Here is a 15997-nt window from a genome sequence, read left to right as displayed (position 1 = left end):
CGTCACACAAGTCAATTATATGGGGTCAGCAGGACAACAGGGCAACAGGTGAACATTTATCTTTGTTTTAATGTCTGTGAGGTTTCTGACTGTTGTTGACTGAGCTAAAAGTATTAGTTACCAGGATACAAGTGTTAGCCATCTCTGGGGTTATTCCACTGAGATTATCTCTATTGTTATTTAATTTGAACAACATACACGGTTAGAGAGACATAACTGGTCAAATGATCAGTTATAGAAAAAGCCTGGTGAATACGTGTCGGTCAAGATCTCTCCGTCTGAAGCCCAGTGTCTTTGACTTTCAATGCAGGACGGATGTAATGATTAACCCGTTTACTGTACTGCCATAGAAACTAGAGGTGAACTCCACGCCTGAGCAAATCTCTTATTTGTGTGTTTTCATGCATTTCTGATATGGGTGCAATCTGTTGATCAGTACAGACAGGGGTCACTTTGCAGATTGGGCAACAGAGACTTTAAGAGGCAGTGTGAGACGGATTCATGTACCTGTGTTTCACCTCAAGTGTCAGAAGCTCGGCTTCCAAATGCTGGAAAGTCCAAATGCAGCAGTTGTTATGAAACAGTCTGCCATGTCACACAGTGTAGTGTGTTTGGGTGTTTAAGTTGTAATTTTGCTCAAACGCAAGGTCAAACATAAATATAATAATAATATAATAATAATAATAATAATAATAATAATAATAATAATAATAATAATAATAATAATAATAATACATTTATTTTGTATAGCGCTTTTCAAAGACCCAAAGTCGCTGACAATAGGCAAAAAAGAAGCAAAGAAAACAAAGAAACAGAACCATAGGGAAACGGAGGACAATAAGAATACACAGGAAACATAAAACCACGAGTAACGGATAACAAATACGGGAGTGAGTAGGGGAGACAGTCGGGAGGAGGGTAAGGGAAAACCAAGGGGGTTGGGGGGGGGGGGGGCAGGAGAAGAGAGAACGTGGGGCAGGGGGAAATGGTGGCGAGTTGGAGGAGGGTGGTTATGGGTAAGGAAGGTTGAATGCTTGGGAGAAAAGGTAGGTTTTGAGTCTGGATTTGAAGGTGGAGAGTGAGGGAGAGTCTCTGATGGTCTGAGGGAGGGAGTTCCAGAGTCGGGGTGCAGCTCGTGAGAATGCCCGGTCACCGAAACGTTTGAGTTTGGATGATGGGACAGTGAGGGAAAGAGTGGAAGAGGACCGGAGGGAACGGGTGGGGCGGTAGGGGAGAAGGAGGTCAGTCAGGTAGGGGGGGGGGGGGGGGGGGGCAGGCTATGGAGGGCTTTGAAGGTGAGGAGTAGTGTTTTGAAGTTGATGCATTCCTTGATCGGGAGCCAGTGGAGGGAGTGGAGGACAGGAGTGATGTGTTCGCGGGACCGGGTGTTAGTGAGAAGGCGGGCGGCTGAGTTTTGGACCATCTGCAGTTTATGGAGGGAGCGGGAGGTGATGCCAGTGAGGAGGGAGTTACAGTAGTCCAGGCGGGAGGAGATGAAGGCGTGTATGAGGGATTCAGCAGCAGGGGGGGAGAGGCAGTGACGGATTTTGGCAATGTTGCGGAGGTGAAAATATGAAGTTTTGACAATGGAGCGGACATGGGGGTCAAATGAGAGGGTGGGGTCGAGGATGACACCGAGGTTACGGACTAGGGGGGATGGGGTGATGGTGGAGTCATTGATGGTGAGTGTGATGGGTCCGGATCTGGTGAGGGTGGTGTTTGTGCCGATGATGAAGAGTTCCGTCTTGTCGCTATTTAATTTGAGGAGGTTATGAGTCATCCAGGTTTGTAGTTCAGTGATGCAGGATTCAATGTGACTGAGGGGAGGGCTGTGGGGGGATTGTGTAGTGATGTAAATTTGGGTGTCGTCAGCATAGCAGTGGAAGTTGAGGTTGTATTTGCGAATGATGTGACTGAGGGGGAGAATGTAGCAGATAAAGAGCAGGGGGCCTAGGACTGAGCCTTGGGGGACCCCCTGTGTGACTGGGGAGGGGGATGAGGTGTGGCCGGAGAGGGAGATAAATTGATGTCTGTCAGTGAGATAGGAAGACAACCAGTCAAGTGCTGTGCCCTCAACATCCAGTTGGTGCAGCCTTTGGAGGAGGATGGAGTGACCCACTGTGTCAAAGGCTGCACTAAGATCTAGTAGGATCAGGATGTTGAGGGCACCAGCATCAGCGGAGATGAGGAGGTCGTTGATTACTTTGACCAGTGCAGTTTCAGTGCTGTGAGCATGGCGGAAGCCAGATTGAAGGGGTTCATAGTGGGTGTTGGACTGGAGATGGGAGTGGAGTTGGGAGGCAGCAATGCGTTCGAGTGTTTTGGAGAAGAAAGGGAGATTGGATATGGGGCGGTAGTTGGAGAGGTTGGATGGGTCGAGGGTGGGTTTTTTGAGGACAGGGGTGACAGCGGCGAGTTTATAGGGGGAGGGGATGTTCTCAAGTTTCTCTCAAGTTTCTTTAATAGTTGTCATACAGAAGTACAGAATACTTTCATACAAAATGCGTCTTACTGTTACGCTCCAGAGACTGTGCTAGACAAGATAGTATCAAATAACATAGTATAGCATGTAAATTAGAAGTAGAAAATGAGGTCACAGTGTTCAGTATAGACATATGTACAATGTTCGATGCAGAATAGACGTAACTGAGTTACCATATAATATACAATACTATGCAGTGTACTAATGTACAATACTATATAGTGCAAAGCAGAAATGGGATGAGGTACAATTTAGGTACAATTTACAGTAAGGTGAACGAGTTGTAGTGCAATCCTTCATCAATAAATATAAAGTGTGGGGAGTGGGTGCTACAGTGTGTTTGTTTAAAGTGAGTGTGTGCTATAAAGTGTGGGGAGTGGGTGCTACAGTGTGTTTGTTTAAAGTGAGTGTGTGCGTGTGGATGTGTGTGCTATGTGCGTTTGATGGTTGTTGTGTAGTGTTCATTGTTCGTTGAGCAGCCTGATGGCCTGGGGATAGAAGCTTCTTCTGAGTCTTTCTGTGCTCGCCTTGAGACTCCGGTATTGCTTGCCTGACCGCAGCAGTTCAAAGAGGCAGTTGTTCGGGTGACTGGAGTCTTTAATGATTCTCTTAGCCTTGCCCCTGCACCGCTTGTTGTAAATGTTCTGGAGGGTGGGGAGCCCCCCTCCAATTGTGCGTTCGGCTGAACGTGTCACTCTTTGTAGTCTGCTTCGGTCTTGTGCAGTGCTATTCCCAAACCAGGAGGTGATGTTGCCAGTCAGGATGCTCTCTATTGTACATGAGTAGAAGTTCTTAAGGATCTTCTGACTGACTTGGAACTTCCTTAGGCGCCTGAGGAAGTAGAGGCGTTGTCGTGCCTTCTTCACAACACTGTCAATGTGTGTGGTCCATGTCAAGTCCTCGGATATGTAGGCTCCGAGGTACTTAAAGCTGTTCACTCTCTCAACCGGTGCCCCGTCGATGCTGAGGGGGCTGTAGTCCTTGACCCCCGACCTCCTGAAGTCCACAATCATCTCCTTTGTTTTGCTGACCTAGGGATAGTGACTGGTTGAAGAGGGCGGTGAGGTGGGGGATGAGAGCAGGGAGGCAGGCCTTGGTGAGAGTAGTGGGGAGGGGGTCAAGGGAGCAGGTAGTGGACTTGGAGGTGGTCATGAGGTCCGTGATGAAGGAGGAGTCGACTGGGGCGAAGGCAGTAAAAGGGGTGGGAGGGATGGAGTCAGGTGGGGGGAAATTGATAGTGGGGGGGCGAGGGTGGGGGAGTTGGCGATGCGGGCGGTCAGTGTGCTGTTGATTTGAGATATTTTGTTATTGAAGGAGAGGAGAAACGAGTTGCAGAGGTCAGGGGAGGAGAGTGAGTTATTGTACACATCTATTGCATAGATGTAATGAAAATACATTTTAATTTGTATATCTGGCTGCAAGCTTCCCTAGCATAGCACAAATGAATGGAAGCGGACCACTAGCCTATAGCTTAAAACTCCGGGAACTGCTTGGCTAGCTGGTTCGTATCCGCTTCCATTAATTTGTGCTAAGCTATCTAGTTTTCACCCGGATAGCTTTCTATTGAATGCACAGAGGAAATTGGTATCAAAGATGGTAACCACATTTCCTGTAATGTTGGCATGTGGAGAATTGTTACACCCATAGTGCAAATACCTTTGAATAATTGAAATATGATTATTTCCAAACTATAACTATAACAAATTTTAGGAATTCCAGTTTCTAGACGCTAGTGTGGTGGCTTGGTTCTCTTTATATCAAAACAATCCTGCTAAACCTTCTACCGTATATCATTGGGATATTAATGCCAGGTCTAAACGGGGTGTTTTAGTCTACTTAAGGCACGAGTCGCACGACTAGAACTAGTGATGCACCGATGTGAAAATTGTGGCCGATACCGATAACCGATATTAATATTGCTGTTCTGGCCGATACCGATATTTACCGATGTCGATATCGCTGTATAGAAAACACTTTTTTATGATAATGAAATAAAGAGCTATTTTCCAAAACGCATATTTTTTTTTTACTTTTGTAACTTATTTTCAGAAATGACTGATATTTTGAAACTATTTAAGACCAAAACATGTAAAAAAAAATATTCTTTTTTATTTTCTTTTTTTAATTTTCTTTAATATCTGCCCATATCGGCCCTATCTTGATATCGGACCAATACCGATGTGTAAAAAAACGGCCATATCGGCGGCCGATATATCGTGCATCACTAACTAGAACCCTCAACCCATTAACCCGTTTTTTTCATGGCATGAAGGAACAACAATACAAAAAAGTAGGAGATATTATAGTATATTATACTAGAATGATGATAAACGTTGGCCAGAATTCACCACCCGGCAGGTACTTGTAGTGACATAACACTTGACCCATTCACCAACCCATGTGTCGTCTGCCTCCCCCCCCCCCCCCCCCCCCCGCCTCACTGCTTCAGTGAATAAACGATAAGAGTAGTGGTATTTCAGTGGGTGGGGTGGATTTCACAACCTTTTTTATGTTCAATAGCTGTCATAAAGCAATATATAGATAATATTATTATCGCTGAGTTTTCCAGCTGACTTTTAGAGAGGCCTGTGGTGGCATCGCCCATCGGATGTATATAATGTGAGGGTTGCATATATACTATCAAAAAGCACACAGCGACCTTCAGGAGGAAAGATGCACCTGCTCATCATAAGCCATATGCGAGTACAAATCAAATCAAATGTATTTGTAAGGCCCGACAACACACGTTAATGTCCCCATGGGCCGGACACGTCTTCTTTAAACAAGTCAAGAAGAAACATCACAATACGTCAAGAACAAAACAAGAACACCATAAAGTAAAAAAAAAAAAAAAAAAATGCAAAATAAATAAATGCAACACTCCCAGACATACCCCACGCGAAGGTAAGGAAAAACTCACTCAAACCTAGCAATAGGAAAAAATGCACCACAGGCAATGTGGAGGAGAGAAACCTTAGAAGGGCCATTCAAGGGGGGATCTCCCTTCTTAGATGTCGTGATAGTAGTGTTGCAATAAAACAGGCGAACAGTTGGTAGGCATGCACTCATTATGTGTAGTGAAACACAGATAAGTGCATGCGATAGCAACTGAACATTTTGAAAGATTAAAGATAGAGCTTTTGGAACTATTGGAACCAAATCTAATTTCCCATAGGTAGTCCAAAATAATAAATAAAACCTAACTTGATTTGGCAAGGAAACCCTGGATTGCCTTCCACTAATATCACAAAGGACCCCTTCATTGACCCTTTCTAAACCTTGTTTTATCAGGTGATAGCATTACTCTATTCATAACTCTAGTTCTTTGTGATATGTAGGTGGTAAAGAAAGAGGTAATATTTGCACGTTGGATTACAGGAAAGGCCCCAGGAGATTTGCTGAGAATGAGATAAACTGTTTGAAAGGTAAGACCAGTCCCCCTGGAAGACCAGTTCCCCTGGAAGACCAGTCCCCTGGAAGACCAGTCCCTCTGGAAGACAAGTCCCCCTGGAAGACCAGTTCCCCTGGAAGACCAGTCCCCCTGGAAGACCAGTCCCTCTGGAAGACAAGTCCCCCTGGAAGACCAGTCCCTCTGGAAGACCAGTCCCCCTGGAAGACCAGTCCCCTGGAAGACCAGTCCCTCTGGAAGACCAGTCTCTCTGGAAGACCAGTCCCCCTGGAAGACCAGTCCCCCTGGAAGACCAGTCCCCCTGGAAGACCAGTCTCCCTGGAAGACCAGTCCCCCTGGAAGACCAGTCCCCCTGGCCACTGAGACGCATGCAGGCTGTATTTACAGTATGTCTTTTAAAGGATCATATACCTCAGTCACAGTGATACTGCCTGTCTTTTCTGTGATCTCAGAGAAGGGTATTATAGATTTGCGTAGCACAGTTAACATGCCACTGAACATATACTCACATCCTGACAAGATTGTTAGCTGTCACAGATGGTACGTGTGTGTGTGTGTGCATGCGTGCGTGTGTATGTGCGTGTGTACGTGCGTGTGTACGTGCGTGTGTGTAGGTACGGGAGGAAGGTTCAAAGACCCCTCCTCTTTGGCTCAGGAAAGATAGAGAATGTCTGTTAATGATTGGTTCCAGAGTGAATGATCAGCCAAACAAATCAGTGATTTGAGCCCCTGCATGTCTCAAGAGGAGTGGGACATCTAAGCCATTTATTTTCCGTCTCCGTCCGATCATTTCCTGTTCACTTGGGCTAAATTTAGGGTTGTCTCTAAAGTCTGTTCACAGCAGCTGTTGATGATCACGGGAACGTGGAGAAAAAGGCAATACAATCGAATGAAAATGTGAGAGCCTCATTTGATGGATTAAAAAAAACGATCTGCCAAGACAGTTACATATTGTCTAACCGAGAGACTTAGATAGAGTTGGTTATAAACGTAGATAATTAACAAGAGATCTGTCATGGGAGGAAGTTGCAGCAGACATTCAGGCGAACAGACACCGAAAGATACAAATAATGCAGATTTATAAACTACTTGGCTCTCAACAGTAGCGCCAGACATTCATTATCATATTAATGAGAGATACATTGATAAAGAACTTGTTTCTACCAGTAATTAGCTTCTCCTCTCTGACTGCATGTCTTCTATCCTCTTGCCAGGAGAGGGGGCTGTTATACAATTAGAAAGAGTTTAAATCAGCTCTGGCCCTCAATTGACTTTCAAATTGAGAGGATGTTGGGACTGGGAGATAATCTCTCAGTGAGAATAATTACCATAGAAATGCTGATATAGAAATTAGAAAATTCTATGAAATTATAGAAATTATCCAGACTCAAACGCAAAAGCCATCTTGCGAGTGCACAATAGGTAAATTCTAATAATAATAATAATAATAATAATAATAATAATAATAATAATAATAATAATAATAATAATAATAATAATAATAGCTTGGATTTATATAGCGCCTGTCATGAAACCCAAGGGCGCTTTACAAAGCAACAACAGTCCAGTTATAATGGATGGCTTGATTAACTGCCGCACCTCTCTCAAGCCAGCATGTTCCCCCCACCTCACCCACACACACAGAGTTAAACAAAGGTCTCAAAGATCTTGTGGAATTTCTGTCTGTGAGCATTTCTAGAGATGCTGGATGTGCATCTCCCGGTCTTCTGCCACAAGATGCATGCGGTGCACAGGCAAAAACCCTGCAGCATGATGTCTTTAATCTGTGTCTCCATGCTGTGCATAGAGGTGTTCACAGACATGCTTAAGCTGTTTTTAGTTGGCCTATATAGGACCTCTCCAAAAAACGAAAGCCTATTCCCGTGTTCAAACCAAAGCCGGGCATCCATAATTGATACAGGAATCTTCTGCCGGGCCCCTGCTGGTGATCAGATATAACCTGCCTCATCTTGCCACAGTCAGATGCGTGTGAACACCCATTAAATATAAATGCTGCCTAGAGACACACACACACACACACACAAATTAACTCACGTTTTCAAACACACAGGCACGTAGACACGCCTATACACCCACATTTTCACGCGTGAATGCGTGCATGTGGGCACACGCGCACTCACATTAAGAAAATAAACATACATGCACGATGCACACACACGTGTTCTCACTCCATTTTTGGAACAGATATACAAATATACCACTTTGCATATCTGATTACCTGCTGTCTGCACTGTTTACATAAAAGAGCATCAACATCAACTATGACAGCTGCTATTGAACCTGGACTGCTACATAACCAATGTGCAATACTGTTGTATACACCTGTCACTTTGACTTTTACACACAAAAAGTCATATAGTGTCACATTCTATGTATCTCATATCTAATTCCACTTGTTTTAACTAACTTTTTATTTGTATTTATTTTTATCTTACTTTATTCTTCTACCTTTATATGACTAGTGCTCTAATGTGTCTAGTGCTCCTCCTGCTGAGCTGACCTGTTCTTTATATTTAGTATATTATATAATTATATTTCGTATTTCCCCTGATCGGGAAGGTGCAACCGGTTTATTCCAGGATGAGATCAGTAAGTCCTCTGCTTTTCCACCATTACACCATGCCTTTGGTGATGTTTATAGAATTGCTTCCACGCAAACTCTTAGTTTTTGTACCATTATCATCCTATGATGACACACACACACACCACACACACACACACACACACACACACACACACACACACACACACACACACACACACACACACACACACACACACACACACACACACCCACACACACACACACACACACACACACACACACACACACACACACACACACACACACACACACACACACACAACACATGCACACACTCATTTCCCCAGAGAGGACACCGTTATAACGAGGGGGGAAAGAGACACACGAGGTGACATGTGAAGAGTGGAAGAGAGAGGGAGCAATAGAGGAATAGAGAGACGGGACAGATGAGAGAGGGGGGAGGGATAGAGATACGCAGGGGGGACGGTGGGGGTGGGGTGGTGGGGTGAGAGATAGAGAGAGCGGGTGAGGGAGGGAGGGAGGGAGGGAGGGAGGGAGGGAGGGAGGGCTCCACCCCCTGGTATAGGCTGACACCTGTTTCTAACTCTCATCAGTGAGAGCTAGCACTGCCTCTGCTCCCCATCTGTGGCCCACTGGGAGGCTAAATCACAACGCAGGGCTGTACCTACCACCACACCAACTCACCTGGACCACCTACCACCCGGCCTCACTCTCAGCCTCAGCAACAACACAGACAAAAATAAAATAGAGTGAGAGAGAGAGAGAGGGAGAGAGGGGGAGAGGGAGAGGGAAAAGAAAAAAAACACCTTCAGGAACCAAAGACTGAGAAGATCCAGAACTCAACCTTCCTCATAAACAAGCCACTGCCACCTCTGGAGAGAAGAACAAGAGAAGTCGTGCCATGTTCTTGTTTTGTTCTCTCAGGAGGATGTAGGACTCCTAGGGCTTAGCAAGAAAAGGACTGTAGTCGTTCAACTGTAGTCTTGACTTAAAACTTCAAAGCAACCAAGTGGCCACAACCATGTCCACTACCGGACAGGACAGGGACCCCGATATAGAGCTGTTTGTCAAGGTAAGGTAGTGGCATAATACACGTACTATGGTGTTTTATTTCTCATTCATTGGGTTCAGTCCTGGTTGAGGACGGGACACATGAGGCTAGTGCTAGTGCAGTTCTTGCTGGGTCGTGCAAGGCTTGTGTAGTGGAAAGTCTGCGTAACCCAATAGGCAGGGCTTGGGTTACGGTGGCACGCTCTGCTCTGGGTGGACCCAGGGTTGTTGTACCTGTTGATGACAGGAAAGTATGGCAGTGCTGTGTCACTACTGCTCTATTTGATACAGTACACCATGACACAACAACGTGAGATTATGTCCACTAATAGACAGGGTGTTGTTGTGCCATTTGTAGAATTATTAGAGGATCGTCGCAAGAATGTAGTAGATGCTGTAGAAGTCATTGCATTGATTCTTTATGTTTTCAAATGCAGTGGGTCAAGTACAGGACACATACATTTTTGAATAGGGTTTCACATATTTGGAATGACATAAGATGTGAAGTATCTTACTGCAGTGTCTGGGACGGGGCCCACGTGTGGGTCATGGGAAGATTAAAATGGGTTTCCAAATTACTCTCTGGAAGCATTGTATGAAGCCTAAGCCCCGTCAAGCCCCCTCAATGAAAAATATACATGTTGAGTAAAATACGGCAGGCTGATAACTGGATAATTCTTGTCCTCTTACCTTGCACCATTATCAGCCAGTTTTGGGTCAAAATAATATTTAATCTGGGAAAAAAAAGTTTTAAAGTGTCTTATCGGACACTTAAACTGCCTAAATTATGTTGACATCATCACTGTGACCCCCACTCTAAGTATGCTCAAAATGTTTGCTCAGACCTGCACTGATCCCAGTATGTACCGCAGGCTCAAGCTTTGCACCTGTAATAGAACAAAACGATAGAACCACACGCTTTGAAGTGCCCAGCAGCCACATGCTGTGTTGTTTAGTTCTCTGTTCTCTTGAGCCCTCCTCCTGGGCTAGGCAGATCAAAGCACCGGAGGCAGGTGAGCTGGTAGCAGGTGGAAAATCACACAGCTGATTTGCTGCAGAGCGGTGTGTTACGTACTCTGACCCAATTAGCCGCTATGGCGACTGGAGTCAGCCAACCAGCTAGCTAGTTAGCTAGGTAGACCGCCAGCAAGGTCTCAAAGGGAGCAAGAGTCACTGACATTCACAGATACAATCTGCTCGCACCACCTTAAGAGCTTGGTGAGCTGCAACCTTCCACTACGTTGTTGCTGCTGCACGGCACATGGTTGTCTCAGTGTCACATGTTTTCCTCTGAGTCAGCAAAATACTATAAATAGATGTTGTTTGGTAAATGTGAGCTAGGCTTTCTCTCTCTGTTCCTGTTTTATAATCTACACATATAGATCGACTTCACACTTGGCAGGTTTATTCCTGCGGACCCAAGGGAGTGCAGTGTTCAGTGTGACAGCGATCAGATGAGCGGTTCTTGAGAACGCTGCAAACAGCCATACCGCGGGTCTCCCCAATGCTGCAAGCAGCAATAGGCCCATTCGGAACACACACTCCGAATGGCCATGCTTCGAACGGCCATGCCCCGAACGGTCACTGCACTTGTTTCACCAAATGGACATTCCACTGTACTAAGGAGAAAAGCTGGACATGTAGTACTGGTCTGGTTTGTGTGGTTTGTAATGTATGGTAGCAGCATTCCTTATGTTGGGCAATTTCTCCAGTCTACGATCTGAGATGCGTCCTAGATGGACCAAGAAGCACTCTGTATGGTCATGTCCACTTTGATGTCCGTACACAGCAGGAGACAACATACTCAAGAATGATGTTGGGGCGGCCGGGTAGCACAGCGGACTAAGCGTCTGTCTACCACCACAGAGCCAGTGGGTTCGAATCCGGCTGTGGTGCCTCCGGCTTGGCCGACCGTCCATACTGACACAATCGGCAGTGTTAGCGGGTGGGAAGCTGGCGTGGGTGGGTCCTGGTCGTTGTAAACAGCGACTCCTACAGTTCGGTCGGGGCGCCTGCACAGCAAGGTAAGGATCTAGGAGAGGTAGTGTGACCTTCCACACGTTACACTCTCCCAGTGAGAGTCCGCGCTGCCAGGTGAAAAGAAGCGGTGGGCTGGCTACACATGTGTCGGAGGAAGCATGTGATAGTCTCCACCCTCCCAGACCGACAGTAGGGGGTAGAGTGCGCAACGACCAGGAAGGGGATTGGGAATTGGCATAACGACTAACATTGGGATGGGAGAAAAATGGAAAAAGAAGGGGGGGAAAGATAATAAAAAAAATAATGATGTTGACACAGTTTCATATATTCGTTAGGTCAGCGATACAGCCCACTGTAGGGTTTGTGCAACTGAATCTTTGCTATATTTTCTTCACTTGAAGAGGAAAGTAAATAATGCCAAGGGAGATGGCCACAGCAGTCAGTACATTTAGGTATCTATTCACACAATCGAGTCTGATTGACTTACAAGATACAAGATACAAGATACAAGATACTTTAATGCCACACAACGATGGTTGGTGGTAATTGTTTGCGGTACAGTTTGTTAAGCACTGGTTACATCAACATGAAACATCAGACATCAAACGCCCCCCTCCCACCTCCCAATCCCCACAATAAATACAATCTTATCTTAAAGAGAGAAGGATTCTTACTCTGTTTAGTCTACTGAATTTAGAGTGCATTCTCCAAATCAAAATCAATATGTACGATCAATGTAAATTCCACATGTTCCCATTTAAATGCCACGTAAGCCTTTGGGAAAATAAGCTTTATTGAACATCCACTCATGTTGACAAAGCACCCTCTGAGTCCTGTGTGATTTCCCGTTAGGCCACTGTATCATTTCATAGGTGCAGCGTCAGACTCGGGGAGAATAATGTCCAAACATGTAATAGTCATTAATTACACATTGAATACACAAAGAAAAGGGTCTCTTGAATTGATCTAATCATACATGTCAGGCTATTTCAAGTGTTACGCCTCAAGCAGTTTAAAACATCCCAAACCATTTCAAACCTGGGCAGACCCTGTACATTCAGGATCATATGGGGTCATTTTCCTTCTCATTCAGCGTCTCCATACACTCAACTGGCCATTGGCTCTACAGGCTTAGTGGCGTGTGACAGCACATTGTCCACAGTGTTCTAGATCTTGATTGGCTATTATCAGCAGTCGTGTATTGTGTTACCCCCTGTGTCCCATTGAGCCCGGCCATAAACAATACACAGATAGAAGCTTCACATCCACAGAGGCAGTGCTGCTGAGCGTGAATGGTGAGGACACTGGCACGCATACAGTCAGCTCAGCGGCTTTCACACGGACATGGGCGCTTTCTGGTGTTTGCTGTCGGCTGGTGGCTATACATAACACTGACAACTCAATCATCATCATCCCCACTGACTTGCCTCACTCAAAACGTCTTCCCTGCCCCTTGATCGTGTTTAGATACATGGTAAAACTATATTACTTAATTAATATATACAAATTATATTATTATTTCATACAAGCAAACTGACTATACAACTCAAGATGCACATACCTTCACACATGAATAATTGAGTGCGTAAGAGCGGGCCCTCCTCTCCTAGACTACTCACACTTGATTTTGAACCTCTGTTAAACATGCGGTTTAATCTGGAAATAGCTTATAACTATATACTATATATGGTGCTATAGTGCGTGTCTGTCCTTCACATATCGCAAGAATCGTACATCCGATCGACTTCACACTCAGCAGTTTATTGCTGAGGACCCAATGTCTGGCAGGTGTGTTGCTGAGGAGCCATTAGCGATGCTCCAAATTGCAAGCAGCCATACCTTGGATCTCCACAAGCAATCGTCCCGTTACAAACGGGCACGTTGTTTTGGAGTGAAGGCAGACATCTCTACAGCAGATATCTCCCAAACTAGGCAAATGACACCAAAACTAGGACCGGATGTTTAGATATCCCTCCGGGTAAAGGGGGGGAAATATGTTTTTTCTTTTCTTTTTTCTTTTGGTGAACTGCCCCTTTTAGACAGAAATACATTTGTGAAAAGGACCCGTTGACCAGTCAAATCACACCCCCACAACCACTCCCACCCTTGACCCAGTGGTCAGTGCACTTGTGGTGTTGTTTGTATGGTAGGACTACAGTAGGCCTGTACTCTGTGTTGTTCTATGCAGGGGAAGCCTGGAAGGCCAGTCAACCAACTAATGGAATCACTATTTATAATTCAGCTGCTCTGAGAATCAGGTTTCATGGTTAGCCTTCCATATCCGTACGCACAGACACCTGATCTCACCTCATATATAGGTATACCAAAGATGTGTAGAGATTGTCTCACTATAGTGTGTCTCTATGCACAAATTAATACCGTCATGTGGCACATGTTTCCAGAGAGTGCTCTAATTTTGGTTTTGATTCTGTGTTTAGTTAACTTTTTGTCCCTAAGGGACCTCTTATATCCATGTGTGATGTGTAGTGGTGTTTATTTTAGGATTTTATAACCGTTGAGTCCTTGGTTCCTTATCAGCCGTTCCGGGTTGAATAAAGGTCAAAGATGCCAGTGGGATTAGTGAGTAAGTAATCCATTTATTGGAGTAGTTAGGATTGACGAGAAGACCTGGTTGATATAGCAGACTGGACCTTCACCAGAAGGTCACAGGTTTGACACCTGCAACAATCAGAGTCCACCTCTATCAAAGTGTCCATGAGCAAGACACTGGACCCCTACCTACTTACCTCTCTGTGTGACAGTTTAGCCCTTTCACTAGCACACTACCAAAGGGTTAACCCTTTCACTGCGACAATACAGAAGGGTAACCCTTTCACTGCCACATGACAAAGGGTTAACCCTTTCACAACCACACTACAGAAGGTTAACCCTTTCACTACCATGTGTGACTATAAAAAGTAACTACCTTCGAATTACACTATAGGCCCATGTATTACAGTGGTCTGGTGTTCTAAATGTAGAGGTTTTTAATTACGTTGGCATGGAAGTCTGTGTGTGTTCATGCCACTTGGCTAAAAGGGGCCATGGCAATGGGTGTGGCCTATTGTAAAAGAAGGTTGCAGCTATTGTGAATTCACATTTGTTTCTGTTTGTTTCTTTTAAAACCCTAAACAGACTGTTCTAAATATGTATCCTTCGATCCCCCCAGTTCCACTTATTCTCATGTTACATGGATAGGGATCAATCCACTAATGAAAGCTGGGGTGTCTCGGTGACTCAGTCCCATCGTAGGTTTGTACTTCTGTTGCCTGCCATGCCCCTCCCCCTCCTCCTCTTTCCCACCATTCTCCCAAATGAAAGGAACAATTCTTTTTTTCCTTTTCTTTCTTGGTCACAAAAGTGTCCCAGCCAGTCTGCAAACAGTCCTAGAGAATACATCGAGTCAATATTCATTTAATTGCCATGCAAGATTTTCCACATAAAAATCTAAAGCATCTTTGGTGTAAACAAGAGGTGGACGCAGGCAAATACTGCGGCATGGTCATGCTGGACCTACAAAAGGCCTTTGACACGGTCAATCACTCCATTCTGATTGACAAGCTAAAAGCAATTGGTTTTGATAGTCTATCAGTGAGCTGGATGCAATCCTACCTTGAGGGGAGGGAACAGATGGTGGAGGTAAACGGTACCCTATCCCCCCCTCTCACAGTGAGCTGTGGTGTTCCACAAGGAAGCATACTAGGACCGCTACTGTTCCTAATTTATGCAAATGACATGTCGTCAGCTTGTGACTGCAACTTGTTCCTGTTTGCGGACGACTCAGCCCTGCTGGTCTCTGACAAGAACAAGTTACAGGTTGAAAAAACCCTCAGCTCGGAACTAGGCAGAATCTGCATATGGCTCGCTGATAACAAACTATCATTACACATGGGCAAAACAGAGTCCATTCTCTTCGGTTCAAATAACAAACTCAGCAAGACCGACGGCTTCTCAGTTACAGTGGGTGACAATATTGTCACAAGGAAAGATGAAATTACCTACCTGGGTTCCATCCTAGAGGCTAATCTCTCCTGTGACAAAATGGCATCCAATGTAATAAAAAAAGTCAACCAACGAACTCGATTCTTGTACCGGATCTCCTCTCTGGTAAACAAGAATACCCTGAAGACTCTGGCAGGAGCACTCATTCAGGGGTACTACGACTATGCTTGCACCTCATGGTACCAAAGCACCTCAAAGGCGCTAAAAACAAAATTACAAACATCTCAAAACAAACTGGTCAGACTACTGCTTGACCTTACTCCTAGAACCCACCTCACCCCTGCCCACTTTGACAACCTAGGATGGCTTAGAGTAGATGACAGAGTACAGCAACTTGCAATGGGCCTGGTCTACAAGATACACTACACGACCAAGGTACCCATGTACATGGCAAAATACTTCCCAAAGGTCAGTGAATACCACGATCACAACACCAGAGGGAGCTCCACAAATCATGTTAAACCCAGATTCGGCTCAAATAAGGGAC

The 15997-nt window shown here is 45.0% G+C and overlaps 1 protein-coding gene across 1 annotated transcript in view; it reads left to right on the top strand.

Moving 5' to 3' along the window:
- The window catches only part of enpp5 (ectonucleotide pyrophosphatase/phosphodiesterase 5), a gene marked incomplete at its 3' end in the record, with an annotated part of 35495 nt that overhangs the window by 14998 nt on the left and 4500 nt on the right, over positions 1-15997 (top strand). The window lies entirely within an intron of this gene.

The sequence above is a fragment of the Notolepis coatsorum genome (assembly GCF_963971535.1).
Source record: "Notolepis coatsorum genome assembly, chromosome: 5".
NCBI classification, from domain to species: domain Eukaryota; kingdom Metazoa; phylum Chordata; class Actinopteri; order Aulopiformes; family Paralepididae; genus Notolepis; species Notolepis coatsorum.
Note: the sequence above shows the minus strand (reverse complement) of the source record. Positions and strands in the feature narration are given on the sequence as shown.